The sequence below is a fragment of the Gobio gobio genome (genome assembly GCF_949357685.1).
Source record: "Gobio gobio genome assembly, chromosome: 9".
In the NCBI taxonomy this organism is placed as follows: Eukaryota; Metazoa; Chordata; class Actinopteri; order Cypriniformes; family Gobionidae; genus Gobio; species Gobio gobio.
Window position 1 is genome coordinate 14,247,617 of NC_137115.1, and position 12,393 is coordinate 14,260,009.

The 12,393-nt window shown below is 38.1% G+C and overlaps 1 protein-coding gene across 8 annotated transcripts in view; it reads right to left on the reverse strand.

Annotated features, from left to right (window-relative positions):
* The window catches only part of LOC307131630 (semaphorin-6D-like), a 159,499-nt gene that overhangs the window by 14,041 nt on the left and 133,065 nt on the right, over positions 1–12,393 (reverse strand). For 2 of the 8 annotated variants that reach the window (XM_079825369.1, XM_079825372.1), the window contains exon 1: positions 6,050–6,137. The exons of 2 other annotated variants lie outside the window; for them this stretch is intronic. The gene's annotated coding sequence lies outside the window, so the exon portion shown is untranslated. Of the gene's footprint in view, positions 1–5,470; positions 5,709–6,049; positions 6,190–12,393 lie in introns of those variants that run through there. 4 more of the 8 variants (XM_079825370.1, XM_079825373.1, XM_079825375.1 and 1 more) reach the window with 4 other exon arrangements.

A 12,393-nucleotide genomic window follows, 5' to 3' on the forward strand; every position in this document is an offset into this window, starting at 1 on the left:
AAAGAGAGGTAAGGAGAGAACATGAGACAGGGATGAGACACTAGAAGAAATGAGACAAGATGAGAAAAGGACGACAAGAAACAGATAAGATGAGGACATACCAAGTGACACGAGACAAGCATGAGAGACGAGATGAGACAAGAAGAGATGAAAAAGACAGACGAGATGAGACCAGAAGATAGAGAAAGACAAAGTAAGAAGAAAAGAGACAAGATGAGGTGTAAATTGAAGCAGGAGAGACTAGGACACACCTGATGAGATCAGACAGACGTGATGCGAACTGAAGAGATAAGACGAGAAGGATCAAGACGAGACAAGGTGAGAAGAGGAGAGACCAGAAGATGGACAAAAATAAATATTACCTTTTCTTTGCCCATGTGGTGCTTGAGCGATTAAAAGCTTTAATGCTTGGACACTTAGTTGAAGTCAAAGGTCAAGGGGTCAAAAAATGTGTCTATCATAACGGAGCTCCAAATGAATTTCTTTTCCCAAGTGCATCTTTGATCCGTGCAGAAGTGCACACATCAGCAGAACAGGGCTCTCGGAGGGGCCGGGAAACACCGTATGGATTAAGCGGTGTGTACAAGAGGAGCCCCAGTTTAATACAGCACTGAGAGTCTAATCACAGCTTCACAGCGCCGTATCATTTTCCTTCGCCTGGATATTACTTCACGAACTAAAGAGGGATATTTCCAGCACCCTGGAACATATTCATTGTCAATGACAGAAATTCCTCACAAGCTCTAATCATTATTCATAGAAACACCACGGGGAGTTACAGAGACGTGTTACAATCCCACAACAATTTCAATGTACGAAAAAAAAAAAACAGGCTTGGGCAAAGAGAGCAAGAGAAACCTAATGCAAAACAGAAACAAAGGACATACAAAGGTCAGCCGTCTTAAATTTCTTTTCAATATACTGCAAGCGCAACGTGTTTTCTATTGAGCGTCTTGGTTTGGTTTTCCATTCTTGCCCTCCGGTGTATGAGCCCGGACAGGCCCTGCATAGAGAGAGGCGACTAGTCACGCAACCAGTGAGTGTTTAGCTGCTCCCCGGCTGCTCTCATTACAGCCTCTCTCAGTGCGACGCAATCGCGCACTCGCTGATGTTTTTGGCTGCGTTTCCCGGGATGCTGGCACGCCCCTTGAGTTGGCAGGTCGTTCCAGTAAGATTGCCTGCAGCAGATCCACCCAGCGCCCGCCTGAGAGAGTCCAGCTGCAGGAAATGCGACAGTGAAGGCCAAAGGAACAAAGCCGGTCGGTGACGTTTGGTGGCTTTAGTTAACCTTGCAAACTAAACGCTCCCCAGTGGCTGCTGATGTGCTATCGTTAGTTTCATGTATCTCGATGCAGGAGAGAATTGTTGCTTAACCGAGGAGCATTTCAATCAACTTTACTTTAGTTTAACACAAACCCTGCAGATCTGCCTGAGGCCTGACACTGAGAAAGGAGGTGAAGGAATAAATCAACAGAAGCTGTAAAATAATACGGCTGGGCAGTATGATGGTATACACCACAGAACCGCAGAAATAACCGGTGGAAATATACGAGTGGCTATCAGTGCTCAGAAGTGCATTATGTTATTTACATACAAAAGCAATGAAGAAAAATGAAAAAAACATGACAATACAGAGTGGGATGTGTTCCAAACTTATCCCAAACTTGTTTTAGAACTTGTATTGACTTGTAGAATTTAAAGGTATTTGTTAGGCACAACACACATTAGAGTTTAATCATTAATGATTGCCAAACTACATTGCCACGTTTCTGTGTTAATATAATATAATAACAGATTTGTGGTCACCGGTGTGTTTATATTGATCATTTTACATTACAATGTCAGAATTCTGTGTGTGAGCTGTAATGTAAAATGTTTGTTTTACCATTTTTCATTTTAAAATGTGTTATAAAGGCAGAGTTTTCATTTGTTATGAATAGTCATATAGTTTCTGCATTAATTTATTGAAAACATCCAGTCACTGGTTTGCATATATAAGCTATTTTATATTGAATTGTGGCATTGTGGCTCATCCAATCAGAATTTAGAGTCTGAACTATTAGTTTGATGAAGTATCAGTTTAATAATGTACTAACTTAAAAGTCGGACGTATGATTTGTTTTGAAGCATCATATATTTTGGTTTGTGTCCAGCAAATAATGCATCATTAATAAATAAATAAATAAATAAATAATCATGTCAGGTGACGTATATTTCTTTTTTATTGTATCTAATTAACTAGAATATGCAAAAAAGATATTGGTAACACTTCACAATAAGTGTATTTACTTATTTACTTAGTTACTTTAATAACATTAAGAATGAGCCAGAAACGTTATCTTGGTTAACGTTAGGTAATAAAAATACAATGTTCATTGTTAGTTCATGTTAGCTCAGGTCCAATAAATAATTTGAACATTTACAACTTAATTATAATAGTGTATTAGTACATGTTTAAATTGACATTAACTAAGATTAGCACATGCTTTAGAAGTATTTTTCATTTTCATTCATTGATTTAGTTAACTAATGTTAACAAATGGAGAGCAACATATTTATATATTTTACAAGAATCTTTCATAGAAATCCCTGCAAAAAAACAGCTACATTGTGATATAATATACTTAACTAAATGTATTGTGATTAGATATTGCTCATAACGCCCCCTCAAACTTTAAAATGATCTTGAAAAACGGGCCCTCGGATCAGCTTTCACAACTCAACAGTTGTGATGTGTGTGGTTTCAGAGACACTCACGCTGAGATTAGAGCTCTCCCACAGAAGAGCACTAAAATCATAAAGTTGTTTACAGTGGGATTACAGCTGAGGAGTCACAACTTGTTACTCCACAGCTGTAAGAAAGGTCACCGCCCCACCTGAGCAGCTCCTCTCCTCCCCACCCCCACTCTCCCAAAGCCCTATCCTGCAGGTGTGTGCAAGTGTGTGTATTGAGGGAACAATAGCGAGCTCAGGGTCCGTTCAGTCCGGGCCAGTGAGGAGAACTCCATGCTTTAAAGGTTAAATCAGTTACTCAAGCCTGACCGAGGCTGAACACAAGACAGCAGGACTGGCGTGGGCTTAGTGGACACAATGTGGCCAGCTGTTGTGACTGATTTTATTCACACACCCACATGAAAAGTGCTGAAACTGCTTCACAGTGAAGTTTCAGAAGAGGTAGATGTTATCTGCCGCTCTCTGAAAGAGGGTTGACAGGTTCAGCAGAGATAAGAGCAAACGTGGGGGGCCGCACACTCTTGCAGTGCGTTTTTCAGAGAGATGAAACGCTAAATCTCAATGTCACACTTTCATGAAGCACAAATTAACAAAAGTATGCATTAAGGGAACAGCATATGTCATTAACTTCCATATGGTCGCACAGCAAAAAATGGAGAAGAGCGGAGAGTGTTGTAATAAAGAGCGAGTTAACACCGTTTAACCAATTAAAAATTAGCTACAGGGTGAAATCATTATCATACATGGCCAGCATCCTTCTGAGGTGACAGTAGTTTATTTGATATATAGTACATCCATACAAGCTATTCTGTGTTGTGTGATTAACATGTTTTTGTATCATTGTGGAGACTTTCCAATGACATGTTTTATACTAAGCAAATTATATGTTCTATTCCGACCCCTAAACCTAACCTTCGCAAAACTTTCAGCTTAATTAAGATATTATTTAGTTTGCTTATTAAGCTGTTGGCTGCTTCACATCATGTAGGTAATTTCAGGTTTTACTGCATGTGGTGCTCACAATCTTAACAAAAGCTCAGCACAAACACTTATGCCTTATGTTTTTAGCTTATGTTGTAGCTGTCAGCTTATGTTTAATGTATTTGTTCGACATTTGTTACATGCTGGTTTGAATTAAAATGTTTCCTAGTTGTTTACTGTTGTGAATTACCATGTAGCTATAAAATGAAATAGGTGGGTTGGGACAATGGCATAACAATTGTTTTGACAGATGTGTAGCAGCTGAAGCATTTCAACTTCGTTTTTTCTATTAGTCTTACAACCCACTCAAAGATGGTAGGCTACTTTCAAATTGAGACATTTAATGTGTTACCTCAGTCTTTGAACTCAACATTTTCCCAAGTCCAAAATTACTCAAGTGTTTTGCTACCAGCAATATTCTGCGCGTGCACCGGCGAAAGAAATAATAATTTATTCGTTCGTACAACTCATTCATTCGTTTATTCATCCCGCTGACGGCTGCCACTCACGTAACAAAGTCTCGTTTCGCTTTATTTGCTGCATGTGTGCTTATCGCAGCGCATCTCGGATGTCACTCAGTTCGTTTAAATGACAGATTCAGAGCATGAACAGCATAAAGCATCCCCAAAACCCTCTCCGCTCGGAAACGGACCTGAACTCCGCCTCTGAGTCTGAAGAGAGCATATGAATCAAAGCGTTCAGGCTGGAGCCGAGCCGTGACGAATCTCTTGAGTTGCAGTAAATGCATAAAGACAACAGTGGAGTGTTGGGTCGGTAATGGCTTCTGCTGGGAAATTGATTGTGTTAATGCATGACCGTGGGCTCCAAAACCCACTTTACACAACAACAGCAACACTCACTCTCCCTCCCTCTACCCCGGACCATTCTACCGGCAAGAGCTAGATATTATTATTGTTTTATTGTTTAAAAGATCGTATCAGTTTGTTTGTAACACCCAGGCAAAGGTTAAATGAATTCATATGGCTCTAAACCTTCCATGTTGTACTTCTATGCGAACTTCGATCCCTCATCATTACGGGACAGGAGGGATCTAAAGTGCATTATGGAGACATCTGTCCCATCCAATGTCAGAAATTGACTGGCATTGATTTACAGGATTTTTGACCTTTTTTCCCCTCACATAAAACGAGCGTGCGCCCATTTGTTCCAACCATTTCAAATTAATTAACTAATTGAAATGTACACTAAAGTGGCCATGGCTATACATAGAATAAATATAACCTACATTTATATTATATAGCCTACATTTCAAATTTTAGGTAAAATCGTGGGAATTCATAAGATGAACATGTTGCCCCCATATATTGAATATGGGGCATTTTTGCCCTACATCTGGGTTAATTTCTGACCCTTGTCCCATCTGTTCAGTTTATTATACTATGCAAGGGTAGAAACGATATAATAGACGAATCGAATGCTTGAATCAGCTTCTGTTTCAGCTTTGTGCGTGATTTATATTTTCATTATGATAAAACGCAGACAAAAACATGATGCGCTATAAAACAAATTGTCTATTTAATCGAATAAACGCACTGTATCAACAGGATGTGACAGTATTGCACTGCTTTTCTCTCATTAATAATGCTAAATATAATCAGTTACTTTTACCTAAGCGCTTGCAGCAGTCTCGAATTATCAGTAAATACAGAAAAAAAGTTTCGTACAGCAGCATTACACCATCCTACTCCAACATTTGTGTGACAACAAAGTGTAAAAAGGAGAACAGAAATCCTACCTGAATGTTCTCCAAAGGAGCATGTAGATTACGATACTCTCTCCGCGTTATATTCCAAAGTGTTTACGCTATTAAATCCAATGGAATCAGACAGCATGTGTGTAGCTCGGTCCATAAAGCCAGAAGATCCCCATGTGTTTGTTTTATCCGAACCACGCAAAACAATTCCCAGAGCCCACGGGGCTCGTCCAGCTCGTCTTCTGGGTAAAGCTTTGTGATCTTCAAAAGCTCACCGATCAAATGGCACCAAGACCCTCCCTCTCCTCTAGTACCATCCCCCCGTCATTCACCAAACCAATACAACACAAACCAAATAAAACCAACTAAGTAATTACCTCAAGAGATCTGCTCTTCAGAATGAAGAACTTTAAGCGCGTGCGTCACTCCGCTTATAAACAATCCGAATCGGTGTGAACGGGTAACAGGGAGAACAAAAATAGCTCCAGTTCTATTTTTGCGCTGCACCTAGAGTACTTCTGATGTTTTGGAAATCTTTTTCTTGCAGCTTCTTTTCCTTTTCCCCATTTTTACAGTCTCACACGCTCGCAACGTTGCATTATCCCAATAAAATCAACTCACCTCATCTGAATCCGTGATTCTCTTTACGCGATTTGGATCGCAACAACTCTGAGTCAAGCTTGAAGTGTCTCTCTCCGTTCTGAGCGGGGGAAAACAAACTAATGCACGGCAAATGGTGTAACTCGATCCATCCCGAGTCCATCCATCAGCAGAGCCAACCACAGCCTAGCCTAGAAACTGATCCCTCCCCATTTATCCCTCTCCCTCTCTCCCTCTCTCTTTCTCTCTACTCCCTCTATCCACTCCAGCGCTAGTAGATGTGGTTTTTGGCTGCTTTCCCTTGCTAGGGTGTTTTTTTTCTCTTTCCCCTGCCAGAGTGTGAGACCTTTATTGTCTGTATATGTGTATGTATTTATGTATATAAAGATATTTATAATATTTAATAATGCTTTTGCAATGTAAACACTTTTAACACAGCAATAAAATGCCTTGGATATCTTGTATGTGTATATATGCGAGAGGCCCTCACATCTTGGTGACCCTGAGGGGCCCCCCTCTCTTCTCAATCCCTTCCCCCAGCAGTAAGCTGCTTGTTAAATCTTTTCCACAGAACTGTTTTGGGAAGGGAGGACAGCGAACCACACTCCTTGGAACTGTTCTTTGGAAGGAAATCTTGACTTTCAGCTTGAGGCAAAAAAAGAAAGGAGCGAATAGAATTTATTTCCTATGCATTTTCACCGTCAACCATTTTCAATAACATAAGGCGTGCATAGAAAGCATTCTCTTACATTAAACACAGCTTTGATCAAAGTTTATTGTTTGCGTATATGCACGTCTGCACAAATAGAATCCAATCGTCCGGTATATATTTCAGAATTGTTTGTTGATCAATTAAATATTAACATAAGCTTCTGTGTGAATTGGTTAAAGATTCACTTTTCACTGCATTGTGTACGAGTGTGAACATTAACACGTACGAGCTGATAGTAAAACAAAGAAGTGTTAGAGGATTTGGCAGCTGTGCAGAGACACTGCAGTCAACAGCATTTAGTATTGTGGTTCTTATAAGTGCATAATTGTTGCTGTGAAATGCACACAAGCATCTAAAAGTCAATATTATCTCTGCTCTCAGCAGTTTCTAACGGAGTACATATAACGATTAGGACATTAAATAAATATAACTGTGGAGAAACAACTCAGATTGCCAACACATCCTGCAGGTAACTGGACAGACACACATAAAGGTAATAGTTTTAGAATTTGTTCCACTGACCTAGTTGAGTTTGCTGTTAATAAACTCATCAGCACAGGTGAAGACGTTGCAGGGAAATAGAGCGGGTAGAGTAAATTGAAAAGTGAAAAGTTTGACATCCTAAGACCTCCCAAAGGATTTTTTTTTATTGTTCAGAGGTTGCTCATTCAGAGCTCATAAGACACAACTGAGAAATCCAGGCGCGCTTTATTAAGGTTTTAACTTTATCATAGTTGTTTAAAAAAGGAGTAAAGAAGGAATAAAGGTCAATTAGTTATACAAACTTAAAAAATTAAAGTTGTGTGTCTGTTCAAACTACATTTATACCCTAGTATACCAAACTTTTTAAATTTTAAGTTTAGGTGACAAGAAATATAGAGTTTGCCTAACAGAAATTTAAGTTTACAAAACCTAAAGGTTTAAGGCAACCAGCTTCAGGACATTTTAGAGTTTACTCAACTTATGTTGGTGTGAAACGCAAATATATATATGGGAAAACTGTAATTGGAGGTACATTTAAAAAAGTTAAGGAAAAAAACTGTTCACTAACAGAAATTCCTTCCAGTATCTTATTGAAAATATAGTACATTTTAATAATTCATTGCTTGAAAAACACAAATTACTTCCTTTTTACATTTAATGAAAAAAAATATTTTTTTATAAAACAAAATTATAAACGCAACACTTTTGTTTTTGCCCCCATTTTTCATGAGCTGAACTCAAAAATCTAAGACTTTTTCTATGTACACAAAAGGCCTATTTCTCTCAAATATTGTCCACAAATCTGTCTAAATCTGTGTTTTTAAACGCCACTCTAAAAATGTGCAGTTGCATATGTGGAGCATGTTCCAGTTCCTGCCAATATCCAACAACTTCGCACAGCCATTGAAGAGAAGTGGACCAACATTCCAAAGGCCACAATCAACAACCTGATCAACTCTATGCGAAGGAGATGTGTTGCATTGCGTGAGGTAAATGGTAGTCGCACCAGATATATTGACTATGGACCCCCCCCCCCCGGGACCCCCGCGGCCTGGACCCCTCCCAATACAGTAAAACTGCACATTTTAGAGTGGCCTTTTATTGTGGCCAGCCTAAGGCACACCTGTGCAATAATCGTGCTGCCTAATCAGCATCTTGATATGCCACACCTGTGAGGTGGATGGATTATCTCGGCAAAGGAGAAGTGCTCACTAACACAGATTTAGACAGATTTGCAAACAATATTTGGAGAAATAGGCCTTTTGTGTACATAAAAGTCTTAGATCTTTGAGTTCAGCTCATGAAAAAGGGGGGCAAAAACAAAAGTGCCGCATGTAGTAGTAGCTAGCTATTGTTTGTCAACTCTGTTAAAGACAAATTAGGCAACAGTAGCCACGTTTACATGCGCACTTTTTTGTCATTCCGATTAAAATCATTCCGATTGAAAGATTTGGTGGACTGTTTACATTGGACATTATCTAAACCGATCTGGTGTTTACATGTGCTGGCTTTCAATCGGAATAATTTTGTGACATGCGCACACAGTTTGTCTGTCGCATCAGATTCGTAACGTTGCCAGTTATAGTAACTGCGACATTCGTTGAGCAATAGTTCTGTTTTGGTAATTTTTATATTTAGTTATTTTTCTGTGGGCGGACATGCAGTAGTTTAACCTAATTTATGTCCTATACAATGGCTATTTCAGCAGCTGTGAATGATGAATGCGGACTCAAAATGAATTAAATTCATTTATTTTGAAAAACACAGAATTAATAATAAAATGCACCCAAATTATTAATAAAAACATAGGATATACGGTGAAACATGAATGAAAGCATTCAAGACATTCAAGACAGCATCATTACTAGTACTAAACGCATAGATATTTCAAACGATTAGGAAATATACCATAATCACAGAGGTATAAATATTAACAAAAGTAATTAAAGCAGACTGTGGGTAATGTTACTTAACCAATTTGAAGCAGTTGTTGAACTTTATATACATATATATATATATAACTTATGAGAAACAGAGAGAAATGTTGACACGTCCTCTCCAGCAGCTTGAATGTTACCCGTTGCCATGGCAACTCTAAACGGCCACCAGGACTTATAGAGTTTTATAAAAGCTATTTATTATTTGTTGTAAAGTGTAAGAATCACCTCAGAAAAATGAATTGTACTGTCAGGCGCAGTTGAAGCCTATAGGACAAACACTGTCAAGATGAGATGGTGTAGCCAGGCTATGTCTGTGTCATTATTCCAACATTATGTTCACAACATGTTATGAAATAAAAAGTTTAATACCCCAGAAAAATTAACTTTTCTTTCTTGTCAACATTAGCCTGGTGTGAGCGCGGCGCGCGCTCTTCAGTTGTGGAGGCGCGCATTGTATATCACGTCACAGAAAGACGTACACTCAAAGTAATCGGATCAGGTCGTTTACATGGTGGAGTTTTTCGTTTGATCGGTTCATGAAAAGGTTTATCCCACCCCTCTTAAACCGATTACAATTTCATTCGGTTTGGGAATTTTTATTCCGATCGAGGTGTTTATATGGAGCATTTTCATTCAGATTGGACTTTTAAACCGAATACAGTGCTCTATGTAAACGCACCTATTGTTACTCTACCTTGTTTGACAGTAACATAATTTAACATTGTAAAATTTGTAGCCCAAAACTCTAATGATAAGAACAGATGACACTCATGAAATCATGATTAAACGATTTTCAAACAATCCACTGTGTTATCAATTCTGTTTTCCTTTTGATATTGTGTTAACAATTTTGAAGTTTTGCAAAATAACTCTTGGTTTAAGACTTTTGTAGATTAAAATATTTTCAGAGAGAGAGCACACATACCTATCAGTGAGGGAAAGTTACATAATTTCCTGTATCTTACGTAGTTGTGGGAAATAATTCCACCTATTAAAAGGCAAAATATGGTACAGTAACAGAATTGATGCAAGATTTATGGACTTACATTTTTATTAGATAAAATATATATTTTTAAACAATTTAATGTTGTAGAATTAGGGAAATAACTAAATGAGCTTTTATAAATAAAATAAATGAATTATTACCAAAAGAAAAGTAAAATAAAATATTTTGATAAATTACAAGAAATCATGATTTTCAGTTGTATAAGATACTTTTTAAAGAAAATATTATATTGTTATTATTATATTGTTATGGCCTGTAACATCTTGTGATCCATGACAATGATTAATTAATGGGTAAAATAATTTAAAATATAACCATTTGAAAAAATAATGACTTTGGCCACCAAATGTATCTGCAATTATAGAATCACACACACATACACACACACACGCACACACACACACACACACACACACACACACACACATGAACCTGCACTAATACTGTGAAAGCTAGGCTAGTAAAAATCACAAATTATATATATATATATATATATATATATATATATATATATATATATATATATATATATATATATATAATTTTTTTTTTTTTTTTTTTTTCATTACTAGCCTAGCTTTCACAGTATTAGTGCAGGTTCATGCTATAATCATCTATACATCAAACAAAAACAGCAAATCTTTACTTTCTTAGATAAAATGCATGCATAGATTTAATCTTCCTCGTGTGTCCAGAGGCTGTGGCAGTGACGCCTGACACCATACACTCATTTACATACATGCATAAACACACTCACAAACTTGTGACACACACCTCTCCATTATCGCCCACAGTACTGTTCATTAACATTTGAATGTTTAGCAAGAAGGCAGAACGACTTCTAAACTACTTGCTGCTGGTCTGCCGTTGTCTACTGTATGTTTGAGATTGACGGCAGAGGTGGGCACTCCTAGCCTCTTGAGTGCTCTGCGGGGGGTGTAGGGTGAAGGGTCAGCCTGCAGACCTCTGCAGCCCATCCACTCTCACTGCTCAGCCTGATTTAGTACTGTCCAACCCCCACAGATGGCACGGAGAGACACACACAGAGAGACAAGGCCGTGGAAGTGCAACACTTGTGTGACAAATGGAGCCCAGACCAGCATCATGCCACAGACACGCTCTTAATCGGCCGGTGTGTGTGTGGGAGAAGGTCTGGAGCCTTTGAGTCCGACTGCTTGACACCCAGACTGCATAACTCGCTCTGTCATAATGTCATGCTGAATTTCTGTGTGATACTGTTTAGATAATTCATTTGGACAGTTTCATATTTTCAAGGGAAATTTCCATCAGTACATAAATTAAATACTCCATAAATTCAATTTTGAACGAACGTTGGTATAGTTCTTTGGCAGAAAGGGTCGTTTTGTTTTTTATTTCTAATCATAAAAGCCGCAGTCACCCATGGCATACTCCATGTTCAATTTCATCATGGGAAATGCTTTTTTTGTCAGGACCTGTTGGTGAAATCGCGTGCGCAGAGGGCGTGTCACTTGTTAAGATTATGATTCAGCAATTTAATGTTCATCGTTCTGAGAGAGCGAGAAACTTAACCAAGCTCGGGCAAGCCCGACCCCTCCTGCTACTGAGACCAACTGCTCTGGCATTTAAACCTTCAAAACACTTCACACAGCTGAACACAATAAACGGTCCATATTTACACTCCTTCGCAGACGACATGTCCTGCTTTCTTTCTTTCTTTCGTTGGATAGTCACTTCCTAGAGAGCATTTAGAGAGCAGCTATGATACCTTCATAATTGATAGATAGATAGATAGATAGATAGATAGATAGATAGATAGATAGATAGATAGATAGATAGATAGATAGATAGATAGATAGATAGATAGATAGATAGATAGATAGATAGATAGATAGATAGATAGATAGATAGATAGATAGATAGATAGATAGATGGATGGATGGATGGATGGATGGATGGATGGATGGATGGATGGATGGATAGATAGATAGATAGATAGATAGATAGATAGATAGATAGATAGATAGATAGATAGATAGATAGATAGATAGATAGATAGATAGATAGATAGATAGATAGATAGATAGATAGATAGATAGATAGATAGATAGATAGATAGATAGATAGATAGATAGATAGATAGATAGATAGACAGGATGTTCTAAAGAGTGTTCACTTTTTGATTACACATTGATATAAACCGTCATGATTCTGTGTCAACGATCTGTAACTGCGGTCAACAACC